The sequence below is a fragment of the Acinonyx jubatus genome, chromosome A1 (genome assembly GCF_027475565.1).
Source record: "Acinonyx jubatus isolate Ajub_Pintada_27869175 chromosome A1, VMU_Ajub_asm_v1.0, whole genome shotgun sequence".
In the NCBI taxonomy this organism is placed as follows: domain Eukaryota; kingdom Metazoa; phylum Chordata; class Mammalia; order Carnivora; family Felidae; genus Acinonyx; species Acinonyx jubatus.
Window position 1 is genome coordinate 47471663 of NC_069380.1, and position 15391 is coordinate 47487053.

At 42.6% G+C, this 15391-nt stretch overlaps 1 long non-coding RNA gene across 1 annotated transcript; it reads right to left on the reverse strand.

Annotated features, from left to right (window-relative positions):
• On the reverse strand, window positions 1–15091 carry LOC128314376 (uncharacterized). The gene is made up of 3 exons (XR_008295951.1): window positions 14433–15091; window positions 1758–2109; window positions 1–608 (listed from the first exon to the last, which is right to left on the reverse strand). It is a non-coding gene; the product is annotated as an uncharacterized LOC128314376 (long non-coding RNA).
• Window positions 15092–15391: the final 300 nt, after the last annotated feature.

The following is a 15391-nucleotide window of genomic DNA, read 5'->3' on the forward strand; positions in this document are numbered from 1 at the left end:
TATGTCAGAAAACCAGGATTTTATTATATTTTCCTACGGTCAATAAGCCAGTGTTTGAAATCTCAGTAGCCCGATGCCAGAGCTGGGCTTTTAACTGCTGTGTGAGACAGATTCAATGGCAAGCCCCTGCCTGAAGGTAAACCCCTTATGTTTTGAATCCCAGCCATACAATGAGGGGCACGTGTGAGCAAGTCTATGCAGCTGACCCAACTCCACGTTCACATAGAGAGTGAAGCACCTTCCAGGAGAAGGGTCACAGGATGCCTGATGTTGAGGTCAGGTTTTTCCTTAAGAATTATCTTTGGATCTTTTCTCATGCAAGGGTGAAATTGTTTAGTGTTGTCCACACAAACTTTGGCGAGTGCCAAAAACTATGATCATTTTCGGTTTGGCAGAGTTGCTACTAATCAGTCATTTCTGGAAATACTTAGACAATGGTATCCGTTGTTTCTTGAGATTTATTTTCTCCCTCATCGATCTCAAAAGAGAGCTTAGAAAATGGAAGAGAGGAATATGTTAAGGCAGGATCTGGGAAGGGAGGCAGAGGAAATGTGTCAGATGTTGGTGCTTGGTCCTCAGATGTTGGTGCTTGGTCCTCAGTCTTCTCCCTGCAGGTGTAGGAGCAGGAAGGCACACTGAGATCCACCTGGTCAGAGTCTCAGCAGAGAGCATGCAGTCGAGGTGCCAGTGGTGGCTCTGGAACTGGATGTGTGCCCTTGGGGAAGCTTATCTACTCCACTAGGTGGAAGAAGTCTGAGGCTAAATGGCACCTGTGGCAGCATGATTGCTACTGAAAAAAAAGGCAAGGACAAGCAGATGGCTCATGCTCAGGAGGCAACAGCTGATGGAGCTCCCAAGGAGAATTTGTCCTAACAGAGGTGGCTGCCTCTGAGAGCTCTCCTGGGGACTTGCCTATTCCACACCATCCCAGGGGGTCTCTTCCAGGGACCTAGCCCCCATGGCAGTTGGAAAGACCAAAGAGCTACATTGACTGAGTGTTTACAGTGCAAGGCATTTTGCTACTCACTTTACAGATCTAATCCGGTAGAACTTCCCCAAATATCTATTTTACCCTGAGATTTAGAGATGTTAATTAACTTGTTTAGGATCATCAGCTGGTAGGAAGTACAGCCACTCAGATGTCTCTGATTCTGTTTTGTTTTGTTTTTTTTGTTTTTAATATGAGATGCCATCTCTTAAAATGATGGGAGGGAGAGAGGAGAATAGGGAGTTTTAGGGAATAGGGCTATTTCCACAGACTAAATAGGAAACTTTTGAGTGAGATTAGACCTCTTCAGTTGCTTGAATTATTGCTTTTTTAAGTGATCTTTTTGGAGTCTGATTACATCTCTGGTTGGAAATAATAATAAAAGTAGCCTATGGATTTAGATAATCACTATATTAATAAAATATAGAGCATATTATTATATAGTATTCATAATATACATATGAATCCTCTGTGTTTCCAAAAAGTATCTGTCTGGAGGTAAAAATGAGATCATAATGACAATTTCTTCTTTGGCTTTTGGCTTTCATACTCATGTACTATTATAGGCTCCCTCACGACCTCCTTCAGTTCTTATGGAGTCTCCAAGGGTATCTCATGTGGGCTCACTAGGAAGTAATTCTTCTCATCTACTGTGTGATATCCGCTATTTTCTTCTTTCCTGCTCTGGTGATGTTAGCGGTTGGGTCCTCTATGCTACACGCAGAGTTGCTTGAATTGGGTTCATTCTCTCACAGGCACCCGGGCCTACCTGGAGGGCACAGATGGCTCTCCGGTGCCCTCAGAGCTGCCAGTGCTTCTGGCACGACTCCTGTGTCATGGACCAGATTGACTGCTACCAGAAAGCAGGAACATGCCGGCTTTTGTCCACCAGAGGCATTCTTCGTAGACCAAATCCATGGCTAACATCGGTCTCATGATGTACCTCATGCTTCCATGTAAGGAGACACTTCTGTGGCGTGGATTTTCCCACCAGTGTGTCACATGTGACCAGACGTGTCTGAAATCAATAATGTATACTGCGTAGATTCAAACGAGGACACACCTGCACACATATACACCAGGAACACTACATACATAAGTGGTCCAGCATTGTTGAAGAGCTGCAAGGAAAAATCAAGGTTGTATAAAATGTAAGGTAGTAAAGACTGCACTTTCCAAATTTGTAATTATGCTAATTTATTTTTAACCCTGAGTACCTTGGCCAAGATTTAGGAAGATGAGAAAATCCTATTAGAATAGGACACATAAAATACATAACAAGAAAATGTTCAAAAGATATGTACTTATGCTCGTCTCATAAGTGATTTCCACAGGAGGCATGAAGCATTTCATTTCTGTCAGGATGTGGTATCTCTTGTTATGACCAAGATGCCCTCAAATACCCAAATACCCAAAGGCCCAGTCAGCCTTCACTGCAGGTTCCCTGATATTGATAGAGTAAAGGCCAAAACCCCACAGAAGCTAGAGTACTGTACCCTGACACACTGAGTCTTGGGTTCTGAAGTCCAACACCAACCTCCAATGAGCTGGACGGGGTGAAGCAGAGAGGACTCCTTTGCCCTAAACTAATAAGACATAAACATGATGCTAACTAAAAGAAGCCAGACACAAATAGCCACATATGTATACTTCTGTGCATATGAAATGTCCAGAACAGACAAACCCACAGAGATATAAAGTAGATTAGGGATTTCCAAGGGTGGATGGATGGGAAATTGTGAAGCAACTTTCAGTGGGTAAGAGGTTTCTTATTGGGGTGATGGGAATGTTCTGACTTAGTGACAATGGTAGCACAACATAGTAAATATAGTCAAAACCACTGAACTACACACTTTAAAACGGTGAGCTTTCTTATGTGAATTATATCTCAATAAAATTTTTAAAAAAGTAAAAGATTTGGTTTACAGCAGATCTCAGAAGCTATTTCATTTTCTTCTCTGTCCCCATTCCAAAGCCAAAACTCAGCTCAGCTCTACTGCTATAATGGAAGGAGAAACTAGAGTCATATCTTTCAGCTAGCAACAGGGAAAAATGAAATCAGAAAACAAAGAAACAAACAAAAAACAGTATGACAAAAAGAAAGCTGAATATACAAGCAGTATGTTTACCTAGTGTCCAGGACCAAGTTGGCTTAAGCTGGGAATGAGAAGAAGTCTTAGATTGGCTACCAAACTGGAGGAAGAGAAGACATCAAAGGAGAGAGCCCCAGAACCAGAGCGAGATCAGAAGATCCTGTATCTTCCTGTAAGTGAGCAGCCCTGGCCCTTGGCTGGAAGGAACTGAGAGAGAAGGTGGCTGTATGGATGTGGGCCGCAATACTTATCCCTTAAAAAACATGTTCCACTTAATGTCTTGGGATCAGACAGACCCACATCAGAATTTCTTCTCTAGGGATAGAATTGACAACCTATGTGGGACCATAGCCCCCACCTGGGATTTCCTGGACCCATATACCCTGAGCTATTTTCTTCCTTGCATTTATCACCATCTAACAGTATCTATCTATCTCTATATCTATCTATATCTATTTCTATATCTATACACACATATCTAGATAGATAGATAGATAGATACACACATATATATACACACATTGCTTAAAAACAGAACAACAAGCCCCAAATGGAGTTCCTTGCCCCTATGAAAGCCCGCAAAGCAAGACTAAACTGCACTTTCAGCCACTCCTAGGAATGTAACCTTTAAGCAGTCAACTTGGAATGACTTGATCAGCACTAGTGAAGGAATGTGTGTGATAGACCCCCATCGGTCTCCCAAAGGAAGGTACTTTGCCTGAAATAATCCTTTTATTTATGACTTCCTTGACCTACCCTCTTTCTGCCTTTCAAAACCTTCTATTTTTTACAACCCTCCGAGCTCTCTTCTCTTTGCTGGATGAGTTGCTGCCCGATCCATGAATCACTGAACAAAGCCAATTAAATCTTTAGGTTTCCTCAGTTGAATTTTGTTTTTTAACAATATTAACTTATGTATGTATGCATGTGCATGTATTTGTTTCTATGAACACAGAAACTGTTGTGTTCACTGCTATATCCCAGAGCCCGAGACACTGCCTGCCACACAGTAAGTGCTGAATAAATATTTCTTGAATGAATAAATGTAGGGATAATGTCAGAGGACCCAGAGCCCTTCTACTTCAAATTCTGGAAAAAAGAGGATGAGAGAGATTACAGTTGATTTCCCACCATCCCTGGTGAGAAGTATTAGATTAAACAAAGAAAGTTTTCCCTCTTTGCAAATTGAACTTGTGATTTGAGTTTCATAATCACTCACAAAATAAAAGTCCAGTTTGGAGACATTTATACATTCCTGAGTAGCTGTCAACTTTTTTATTTTTCTACTACCAGCACACTTCATAGATATAACAAAATTCGATCTGAAATTGGTGACTGGCTCTAACATATGACTCAGGTGGAGTGAATGGTGGGGGAGTCCTGGAGACTTTCAGGTTTCTTGAGGAGGATATGCGGTTTGAAAAAAGCATAATGATTTTGAGACAACTTGCTATACTGCTTGAGGACACTGGTTTCCTCGTGGCAAGAGGATGAAGCACACCTCAAAACACTTCAAAGTATGCAAGAACAAAAGAGAAAAAAGTGATGCTCATGTTGACATGTAAAGATAGACAAATTATGGTGTCATTGAGAGGGAAATTTCATATAATAGAAAATTCCTATAAGAAATGATTTTGGGGAAGGAGAATGACATTCAGAAGGTAAAGGTAAGAATAAAGAAAATTCTCAGGGCATCTGGTTGGCTCAGTCTGTTAAGCATCTGACTCTTGATTTCAGCTCAGTTCATGATCTCCAGATTGGGAGATCAAGAGCCCTGCGTTGGGCTCCACACTGGGCATGAAGCCTGCTTAAGATAATCTCTTCTTCTCCCTCTGTCCCTCCCCTGCTCATGCATGCTCGAGTGTGTGCCCTCTCTCTCTCTCTCAAAAAAAAAAAAAAAAAAGTCTTGTGTGCGTGGAATATTTAACATACAACATTTTATTTAATATTAGGATGAAAGGATCAAGAAATGTACATATTCATTCCATAAGTGTTTACTCAGCATCCACTTAGGTTCAACAGTGGGTCAGTGCTGAGGAGCCTGGGAAATCAGACAAGCCCAAGGACAATGACAATATAATATTGGGCAACTGGGGAGGATATGTGTGTACACACACACACACACACACACACACACACACAGTGTTCTTCACACACGGGCAGAAGCACCTATCCCAGCCTTGGGAGGAAGTGGATGTTGAACTTACCAGCAAAAGCTTCCTTTGAGGTTACAAAACCTGAGAGCAAGGAAGAGATAGCCCAACAAAGAAAAGAGTGATTGAGGCAGGTTGGGGGAGGAAAGTGTTTCAGTATTCAATCTTGTAACAAAGGCACATAGACAAGAGAAAGCAAATGATTCAGGAGCAGAAATCCCAGCAAAGGAGCAGACTCCTGGATTGGCTGACACCAGTGTTCAATTCCCCTGGAAGCATTGCCTACCTGTCCACAGCTTCATCCACCTTTTTAAAGGCAAAGGGAGAAAAATGAAAATGACCAGCCTCCTGGTATAAGGAGTGGAGTTCTGGCTGGGGGTGAGGGTTAGACAAGGACAGAAGGCAGGTAAGAGAAACAGATAGACTTTGGTTAGAAAATCATGACATGACATGTCACTTCAAGAGATGGAGGTTTAGGGAAAATCATGTGGTCTACTTAAATAAGAAAGGTGGGATGGATATTTATTATGGCTCAATCAAAAAAATGCCTGTTGGGCAAACTAAGGCTTTCCAGGTAGAGAACTTAAACTGCAGGAGTACAGGGGATGTTGATCACACAGTGGGTGTGCATCTGCTCTTGGAGGAGGGAGTGCAGGACTCAGCCCTCCCAGCTCCCGACTCTGTGGATCCTCCCCAAGAGCCCTTCTAAGGGCGCTGCCTGAGAAAGATAAAGTAAGGGACTCTCTCCCGGACACCACTCCCTTGTCTCTTTGGCCGGTGTTGTCCTGCCACAATGTTTAAATACATCTGGATGTGTATTTGAATGACAGTGACTTGTGAGACCAGGAATCAATTAAACATAAGGCAAGTCCATCAAAATGAGGGACAGTAGTGTCGCAAGTGGAAGAATGGAGAGAGTATATATAGTTCCTTACCATACACTTGAAAGGGGAGGAAGATGCAGAGAACTGGGAAACTAGAAACAAACAAACTAGAAAAGAACCTCATGGTGGGGGGACTTGGAAGTTGCTATAGAAAAGAGAGCAAAGTCCATCAAGCCTTGTCTGCTACCAGGTCGCCACGGGGACATCTGTTTTATGGCCTCTGAGCATAAGGCAAACAGTTAGAAAGAGGTTATGTAAAAAATGTACTATTTCTCTGCCTTTGTTTTCTGAAATCCACAGCACTAGGCAATGCCTCTTTCCTGAATCCACACCCACAGAACCACCTGGATGTCACACAGCACCTTGGCATACAAAACGGTCTCATTATTTCCTTCTCCTGTTCACTGAGCTAGCTCCTTCCTATGTCTCCTCCCAGAAACTATCACCATAATCTAGTTGTGTCCGCCAGAAATGGAGAAACTGTCACTCTCCCACCCGTTCAAGCCACACATCCAGGCAACACTCAGGTGCCTTTCAACAGTCACTTAATGCTCACAGAAACCATATGAGGTTTATAGTTTTATACCCATGTTTTTGTTTTTTTTTTAGAAATAGACTCTTTAATGTTTATTTATTTTTGAAAGAGAGAGAGACAGACAGACAGACAGACAGAGCAGCAGAGGAGGAGAGAGAGGGGAAGACACAGAATCTGAAGCAGGCTCCAGGGTCTGAGCAGTCAGCACAGAGCCTGATGCGGGGCTCGAACTCACACACCTGAACCGAAGTGGGATGCTTAACCGACTGAGCCACCCAGGCACCCCTAGTGTTATACCCATTTTAATGATGAGAAAATTAAGGTTCAGAAAGGCTCAAGCTACATACCTAAGTATGGCTAAACTAATTAGCATAATACATGAAATTATAAGACATACAAAACGACTTCCATCACACCAAGAGTAAAAACCAAAACAGCCTTTAACTGACCTCCAAGAACTAGCCTCTAGACATCCCTCCTTACTTATGTCCTAGTGCTCTCACCATCCTATTTTCTGTCCCAGAGTCTGACCATTTTGCTTATCCAAGAGTTCACCCTGAAGTTCCTGGCTTGGCACCTGCCGGCTGCTCTTCTGGAAGCACCTCCCTGCTGGGAGTCTATAAGCCTGCTCCTTTATGGACTCTTTGTGTCACTGTGTTAGAGATCCCCACTCTGGGTGCCCACGCACAGTGCACAGTCCCCCTTCCCAGCTATCTTACCCTTCAGCACTGTTCATTACCATGCCCCCAAGGGGCAGGACCTTTGGCAACTGTGTTCACTTTGGTACCTAGAACATTTACTGCAATGGAGTGGATACTTGTAAGTATTTGACGAATATGAATTCAATCTGGCAAGTGCCCCTTGGATCCAAGGTGCCTTCTCCATTCCCACTGTTTCTGCCTTGCCTGGGGTCATCTTCGTAGCTTGTCAGGACCATTGCCATGACCCCAAATGATCTTATATGATCTCCCCACTTCCAGCCTCTCTTCACTAGAATCCATTATTCACTTTTATCTAACTTTTACACAGGTGCCAAAGTTACCTTCCTAATATGCACATCTGTCATGTCATCTGCCTCTTCAGAGACCTTCAAAAGCCTTCACTGACTACATTAAATCTGCATTTCTTACTTTGGGATTCATAGTCCTTTATCACTTTCCCTCTAATTACCTTTACAAAAAATTTCTCCAGTAATATCCTGTGTTCCAGACACACGAAACTGATCACTAGTCTCTGCAAATATCATAGATGATCAGATTTGTTGTGCTCTCTACCCACTGAAATTCTTCAAGAACCAGTGTAAATGTCACCATCAAGAGAAGGACTTTATGGGATAGTACTCAGAAAAAAAGGGGAGAAAGAAAAAGAGAGAAAAAAGAAAAAGAAAAGGGAAAGTAAAAGAGTAATTTACTGATCTTAGGGTAAATAAGAACTAACCCATGGATGAATGGAGCAAAGACAGAAAAAAGATATGGAAAAGAAATTGGAAACGGGCTAAGAACACATTGATTATATGAGCACTAAAGCAGAAAGAAAGCTGTGTTTGTTGGCTGGAAACTCTTTAGTTTTATTTGGTATTATAATAATTACTTACTTTCTTCCACCTGGTTTCAAAAAGTTTAAGTATTATAATAGTTGTGGGTTTTGAGTAGAACATATCCTGGACCAGATACTGGGCTAAAATGTTTTCTATACTTTAACTTAATATTCACAACCCTATACAGAAGGCGATGCAACCCCATTTTTCAGTTAAAAAAAAAAACAACGTTTAAGTGCTTTGCTTAACATCACAGCTAGCAATGAGCAAATCTGGTTTTGGACCCATGAGAATCTGAATCCATGTCCCATGCTCTTTTAATCACACCACATAAGGCCTTTAAAATTTGGAGGCATGGGGACACCTGGGTGGCTCAGTCATTTGAGCGTCCGACTGTGGCTCAGGTCATGTTCATGAGTTCAAGCCCTGCACCAGGCTTACTGCTGTCAGCCTGTCAGCACAGAGCCCACTTTGGATCTTCTGTCCCCCCCGCCGCCCCTCCCCTGCTTTTGCTCTCTCAAAAATAAATAGATATTTTTTAAAAATTGGAGGCATGTCCTGAGTAGTTCCTTTTCTTCTCTTCCTTCTCTTTTCTGGCAAGGCTGTCTCATCCATGGCTAGGCAGAGCAGCATATTCAAAATTGCTATACTCTACTATATTACAAAGTACAGAGACAAAGCCAGACAGGTACTATTTTGTTACAATAGCTATATTTGAATTTCTCCTTTTAAACTTTCCTGTGTCTACTCAGGTGGGTTTCAGTTGTATCATCTTTTAGCAGAAATAATAGCTTGTCTGCATTATATTCAGACATAAATTTTTTTTAACTTTTTTTTTTTTTTTTTTGAGACAGGGAGAGACAGAGCATGAACAGGGGAGGGTCAGAGAGAGGGAGACACAGAATCTGAAACAGGCTCCAGGCTCTGAGCTGTCAGCACAGAGCCCGACGCGGGGCTCAAATTCACGGACCGCGAGATCATGACCTGAGCCGAAGTTGGCCGCTTAACCGACTGAGCCACCCAGGCACCCCGGACATAAATTTTAAAGCAAAAATTCTGAAATGTTTACCTCATGAAATGATTTACATTTAGGGAACAGAATATCGTGAGGCCATTAACTGAATGAACTTTGGAGTCATAGTGTCTGGAATCAAATCTCAGCTGTGCATTGGACCTGCTATGACACCCAGGGCGATTTTCTGAATTTCTTGCTAAGCCTCAGTTTCCTCATCTACAAGTTGAGGAGACAGTGTGAGACATGTCTGACTGTGTTTGGTGAATTGATAACATTATCTCAAGGAATCTATAGGCAACAAACAAAACTTCACAATAAGGCAAGGAGTCAAGTGGACAAGACTTAGTTGGGGTGACCTGAAGATCAATTGGTCATAAACCTGGATGCATCTTCTGATTCAGTGTTCCTTATAGCTCCTCATCTATAGCCAATGGATCTGTGATTAGTGTGAGAGGTAGGCTACATGGAAACTCCATAAATGTGTTTCCAAAACACTATGAGACACTGAGGCACAAGGAGTACTAGTATCCCACTAGCCAAGAGTGGCATTGTGGAAAGGGAAGTATAGTACCTCCAGCAGTGCACAGACACTGGGAAGCTTTATGCCTGCAAGATTGCTGCATCAGTGGCAGAGGACCTGCTATTAGCAAGATGAGATGCACTTGAGGAGAACAGCATCTGGTAAATCTGGGATGCCCAATGAAACAAAGTGCTGGTGCAAAGGGGAAAATATTCTTGGGTAGGAGGCAACTGAGAACAATGAGATACCCTTTGGGGACTCCAGGAAGGAACCTCAGGACTTTACAAAAAGTTGGATATGTTCACGTGGCAGAGATACAAGTGGCAAAAGTAACTGAATAATAGCCAGGGAAATTTAGCCTAAGAAACTCTTCAACAACCACCACATGAAAGAGTTGAAGCTAGCCCAGATGGTGGTAGATTACAGAGAATGGCCACAAATTGTTCCCATCTACTTATAGTAGGACTTGGTGTCTCCTCCCATCAAAGAAAGGTTTTCTTTTCTTTACTCCTTGAGTTTGGAATTGGCCATATTTCTTGCTTTGACCAGTGCCACAGCAGCAAACATGACGAAAGGATCTAAAAAGGGCTTTCAGCGGGAGTAGTTCTCGAATGCTACTCTTGGGAACCCTACTGCAACCACCATATGCAAGATGCTAGGCTAGCCCAGTTACTTTCTTTGTCCCTGCCAACAGCCAACAGTCAACTAGAAATGTGAGTGAGGACATTGGCTACTACCCGGCCACAAATGATGATCGGCTCCAGCTAATACCAAATGGACAGAGATGAGCTGTCCTAGTTGAAGCTATTCCAGCACAAATTGATGACCCACTGAGTTATGAGCTAAAAAAAGAGTTGCTGTTTTAAAACCACTAAATTTGGGGTTGGTCTATAATCAAGGTTATACTGAGTGACATCCACAGATTGGCTATCCATCCATTTATCTATCTATCCCCCTATTTCTTATTCACCTTTCTTTCCAAATGGAACATGAGATTGTTTACAACAAAGGATTGGCTATTCAATAAAGTTAATATAATAGAAATATTAAAAGATAGAGAAAGCATATATCCTGGTCATGAGGCCTAATATGAATTCTGTTGATTAGCATTACAGGTATACCCTGTTTTATTGCGCCGTGCAGATAATTGCATTTTTTTACAAATTGAAGGTTCGTGGCAACCCTATGTGAAGCAAGCCTATCAGCACCATTTTTTTTCCTGACAACATTTGCTCACTTCATGTCTCTGTGTCACATTTTGGTAATTCTCATGGTATTTCAAATGTTTTCATTATTATTGTATTTGAATTGTTGCAATCTGATGATAAAGCTTTAACAGATAAGGATTCCCTTATTGTGGATGAGCAACTTACTCCTGGTGAAGATGCTGTGAAAATTGTTGAAATGACCACAAAGAATTTAGAATATTAAACAGTGGCAGGGAGAATTGACCCCAATTTTGAAAAAAGTACTACTGTGGATAAAATGCTGTCACACAGGATCACGTGCTACAGAGATATAGCTCATGAAAGGAAAAGTCTATCAATCTGGCAACTTCAGTGTTGTCTCATTTTAAGAAATTGCCACAACGACCCCAACCTCAGCAACCACCACTCTGGTCAGTCGGCAGCCATCAACTTTGGGGCAGGAAAATTATGACATGTTGAAAACTCAGATGATGGTTGGCATTTTTTAGCAATAGAGTATTTTTTAAAATCATTTTAGAAACTGAGGGTTGATGGGGGGAGGGAGGGAGGGGAGGGTGGGTGATGGGTATTGAGGAGGGCACCTTTTGGGATGAGCACTGGGTATTGTATGGAAACCAATTTGACAATAAATTTCATATTTAAAAAATCATTTTAGAGAGAGACTGTGAATGGGGGAGAGGGAGAGAGAGAGAGAGGAAGAAAATCTTAAGCAGACTCCACACTCAGCACAGAGTCTGATGCAGGTCTCAATCCTATGACCCTGGGATCACAACCTGAGCCAAAATTGAGAGTTGGATGCTCAGCTGACTGAGCCACTCAGGCACCCCAGCAATAAAGTATTTTTTAAATTAAGGTATATACATTTTTTCATGACATAATGCTATTGCACACTTAACAGACTACAGTATTGTGTAAATATAACTTTTATATGCACTGGGAAACCAAAAAATTCATTTAACTTGCTATATTGCAATATTTGCTTTATTGTAGTGGTCTGGAACAAAACCTGCAATATCTCTGAGGTATGCCTGTACATTTAACTCTGAATTTACTGAAATCTAAACCAAAAAAAAAAAAATTAAAATATGTGAGTAACTAAGACAGGTCAACCACAAAGTTCCAGTTACATGCTAAGCATTTTATACTTGTTACTAATGTTTACAGCTTTGTGAGCTGGATATTACTATTCCAATCTTATGCATAAGGAAATTGAAGACTTGAGATATTTCCCTACTTGGATAATATGTGGTGAGATGAAATTTAAACTAAGGACTGTCTGGTTCTAAAATCCATGCCAATTCCAACTCAAAGCAGACAAACTTTTTTCTAAAATGTGACATAGGGGACAATGAAGGATACTCTAAATCTCTTAAATATCTCTTTTCTTCATAACATACATTATTGCCTCAGTTTAAGACCTGGTCGTTGTCTAGATACACTGTGGGGCTCACCTATAACCAGTTTCTCTCAATCCAATCTTACCCCTTCCTTCCTTGCTTCTACACTTCTGTAGGACTGACTTTTCTAAAATTCGAATATGATTGTGTCAGCTCCTGAGTAAACAATCTTTAATGGCTCCTCATTATCTCAAAGATCACAGTCTTCTATCCATGTCTTGAGTCTCATTTCCCACCATTTGCCAGTAGGCTTCTCCTATTCTCCAGCCATACTGACTCATTTGCCAGTGCCTGAGCAGACGTCATCTTTATTCCTCTGTGCTCTGTGTTTCCAATTCCCTTTGTCCATTCTCACTTCCCATACCCCACTCAAGTTTTCTCACTTGATAATGCTTCTTTTTTTTTTAATTTTTTTTTAACGTTTATTTATTTTTGAGACAGAGAAAGAGAGAGCATGAACGGGGGAGGGTCAGAGAGAGAGGGAGACACAGAATCTGAAACAGTCTCCAGGCTCTGAGTGGTCAGCACAGAGCCCGACGCAGGGCTCGAACTCATAGACGGTGAGATCATGACCTGAGCCGAAGTCAGACACTCAACCGACTGAGCCACCCAGGCGCCCCGATACTGCTTCTTTAATACAGCTCAAACATCTCTGAGATGCCCAGGCTGAACGAGGCCACCCATGGCACCCTGGATGTGCCTCTTGGAAAACTTATACCATATACCATGTCATACTTTCTTGAGTTAGAGAGTGTGTCTTATTCAGCACTTTGTCCCTAACACTTAGTCCAGTGTTTGTCACAGAGAATCATTCAATAAGTACTTGTTGAGAGAAAGAAAAATTGTCTTCAACAGCAGTAGTCCCCAAAAATGCAGGAGCTGACCCCAGATAGCTGATTTAAAGAACCACCTCAACTTCTCTGTCAGCTGTGGACCCAATTACATTAAATATGGAAGGGACGCTCTTACTTTAACTGTGTACGCTTTTAAGATCAAATACAAAAATATATACTTCAAGGAAGAGAGAAAGGAAGAGATGAATCCTAAATTAGAAGTTTTCAGCTTTGGGTATTTTGACCTACTTCTCCTGCATTGCCATGCCATCTTGGGTCCTTCATGACCATCAGGACCACAATTTCTGAAAACCTACCTCCCCGGCTAGGGCCACTCCACCAGGTGTTTTGATAGCCACATGTTCCATTTAGGGCCAGTGGTGCAGCATCAAAGCCACACCTCCTACTGAGATGCCACTGAGAACTGTAAGAGAGAATAGACAATCCTGGGAGAAGTAGGGAATTTAGGGAGAGAATGGAGCATTTTCGGAGAGAAAAGAGAAATGTGGGAGAACATGGAGGATTGTGGGAGATCACGGAGAACTGTGGGAGAAGGAATTACAGAAAAGAAGATATTGTGGGTGAGATTAAAAAATTTACCTGCTGGTCTTCTGCCCTCTTTTCCACACCCCTTCACACACATACCCTCACAGTCTGTGAGTCATGTACCTCTCTCCTAAGCCACACCACCTACTTTCCAGCCCCACAACTCCTTCTGCTGGGACTACATACAGTAGTTTTCCATGGCCAGACCTAGCCCTCTGGCACAGCCACTGAGAATTGCAGGAAAGACACGGACTTGGGGGAGAGCACAGAGAATTTTGTTTGGGGAGAGAATTGTGGAAGACAATAGAGAACTGTGGGTAAGAAGAATTATGGAAGAAGCACAGGCTTTGGGAAGAGAAGGAATTGTAGATATGGATAAATGGCCTTCTGGGGTTTTCTGGTCCCTCCTGTGGAAACCATATCCCCTCCATTATAGCTATACCCCTGCACTAAACTGGGCCATGCTCCCTCATGGCCCCTATCCCACTCCTCTCTGAGCTTTGGCACTGCCCAGCCATTTACCCTGTTGCTTCTTCATGGCTATGTCCAACCTTCTGAGGTCATACCCCTTGGCTCCACAGGCCTATGCTTTTCCTAGTGGGATACACCCCTTTCCCCCATCCATTATGCTTCTCTTTTCCAGACCAATTCTCCATACTCTGCCTTGGTCCTATCACAGTCTCCCAGGCAAGGTTTTTTCATTCTTTCAGAGGTGCTTCCCACCTCCTACTGTCCTTTTATTGTGGCCAGGCTGGGTCTCTTGAACTCAGCTGTGTACACATCCATGCTCCTTGGGCTTCATTCCTCATGCTCCATCATAAACATGCCTTCTCCAACCCATTACATCATAAAGCCATGCCCCTACCTACTGGGCTTTGGCAAATGCTCTCTTTCGTAACCATGTCCCCTCCTTCACCCACCATTCTTTTCCCTCTAAGACCACTTTCCTGGTTAGCTCTTGTGTTGTCCATGGTCACTCCCTTTCCAGCATAACCATACCCCATTCCTTCCTTTTGGTCTTGCTCCTCTCATCTAGCCATGCTCCTGCCCCCTCATAACTGCCACACTCCTTCAGCCCTTGTCTTCGCTTCAGCCATGACTCTGCACTCCACCAATGCCACATCCCTGCAATCTACATACATCCAGTCCCTAAAAACTTAGGTGTGCTCATCTCAGCTCAGCCCCTACTACTGTGAAAGGCCATGCCTCCTTTTTTTTTTGAAACCCTAGAGGGGCGGGGCTCCCAAGTCTCCTGAAAAATCCACTTGGGCCCAGAGCTTAGCTCAAGTGGCATCTGTACAGTGAACTGAGTCTTGTGGAACCCTGATCCTTGCCTTAAAAGAATGACTTTCTTCAGGTTTCTCTCAGCTCCAAATACTACGACTTGGTAAGTAGAAACCCCATTGTTCATTGGAGAAACAAAACTAGCAGATAGGTTGTGGGCTCCAACAAATTTTCAAAGGAACTAAATCTGTGTTCTTTCCAGCAAGGTTTCATGCCTTCTAACCCAGCCTGTGGACTGTTTCTTTCCAGCCCTTTATCAGACCTTAAATGCTAGGCAGATGTGTGTGGTAAGAATACTCTGCTACTTCCTGAGTCTCATCCAGATGACCTTTCCTAGGCATCTCATGCCCTGTTGCTGTCTAGGGTCTGTCAGGACAAAACCACACTTAGACTGATCC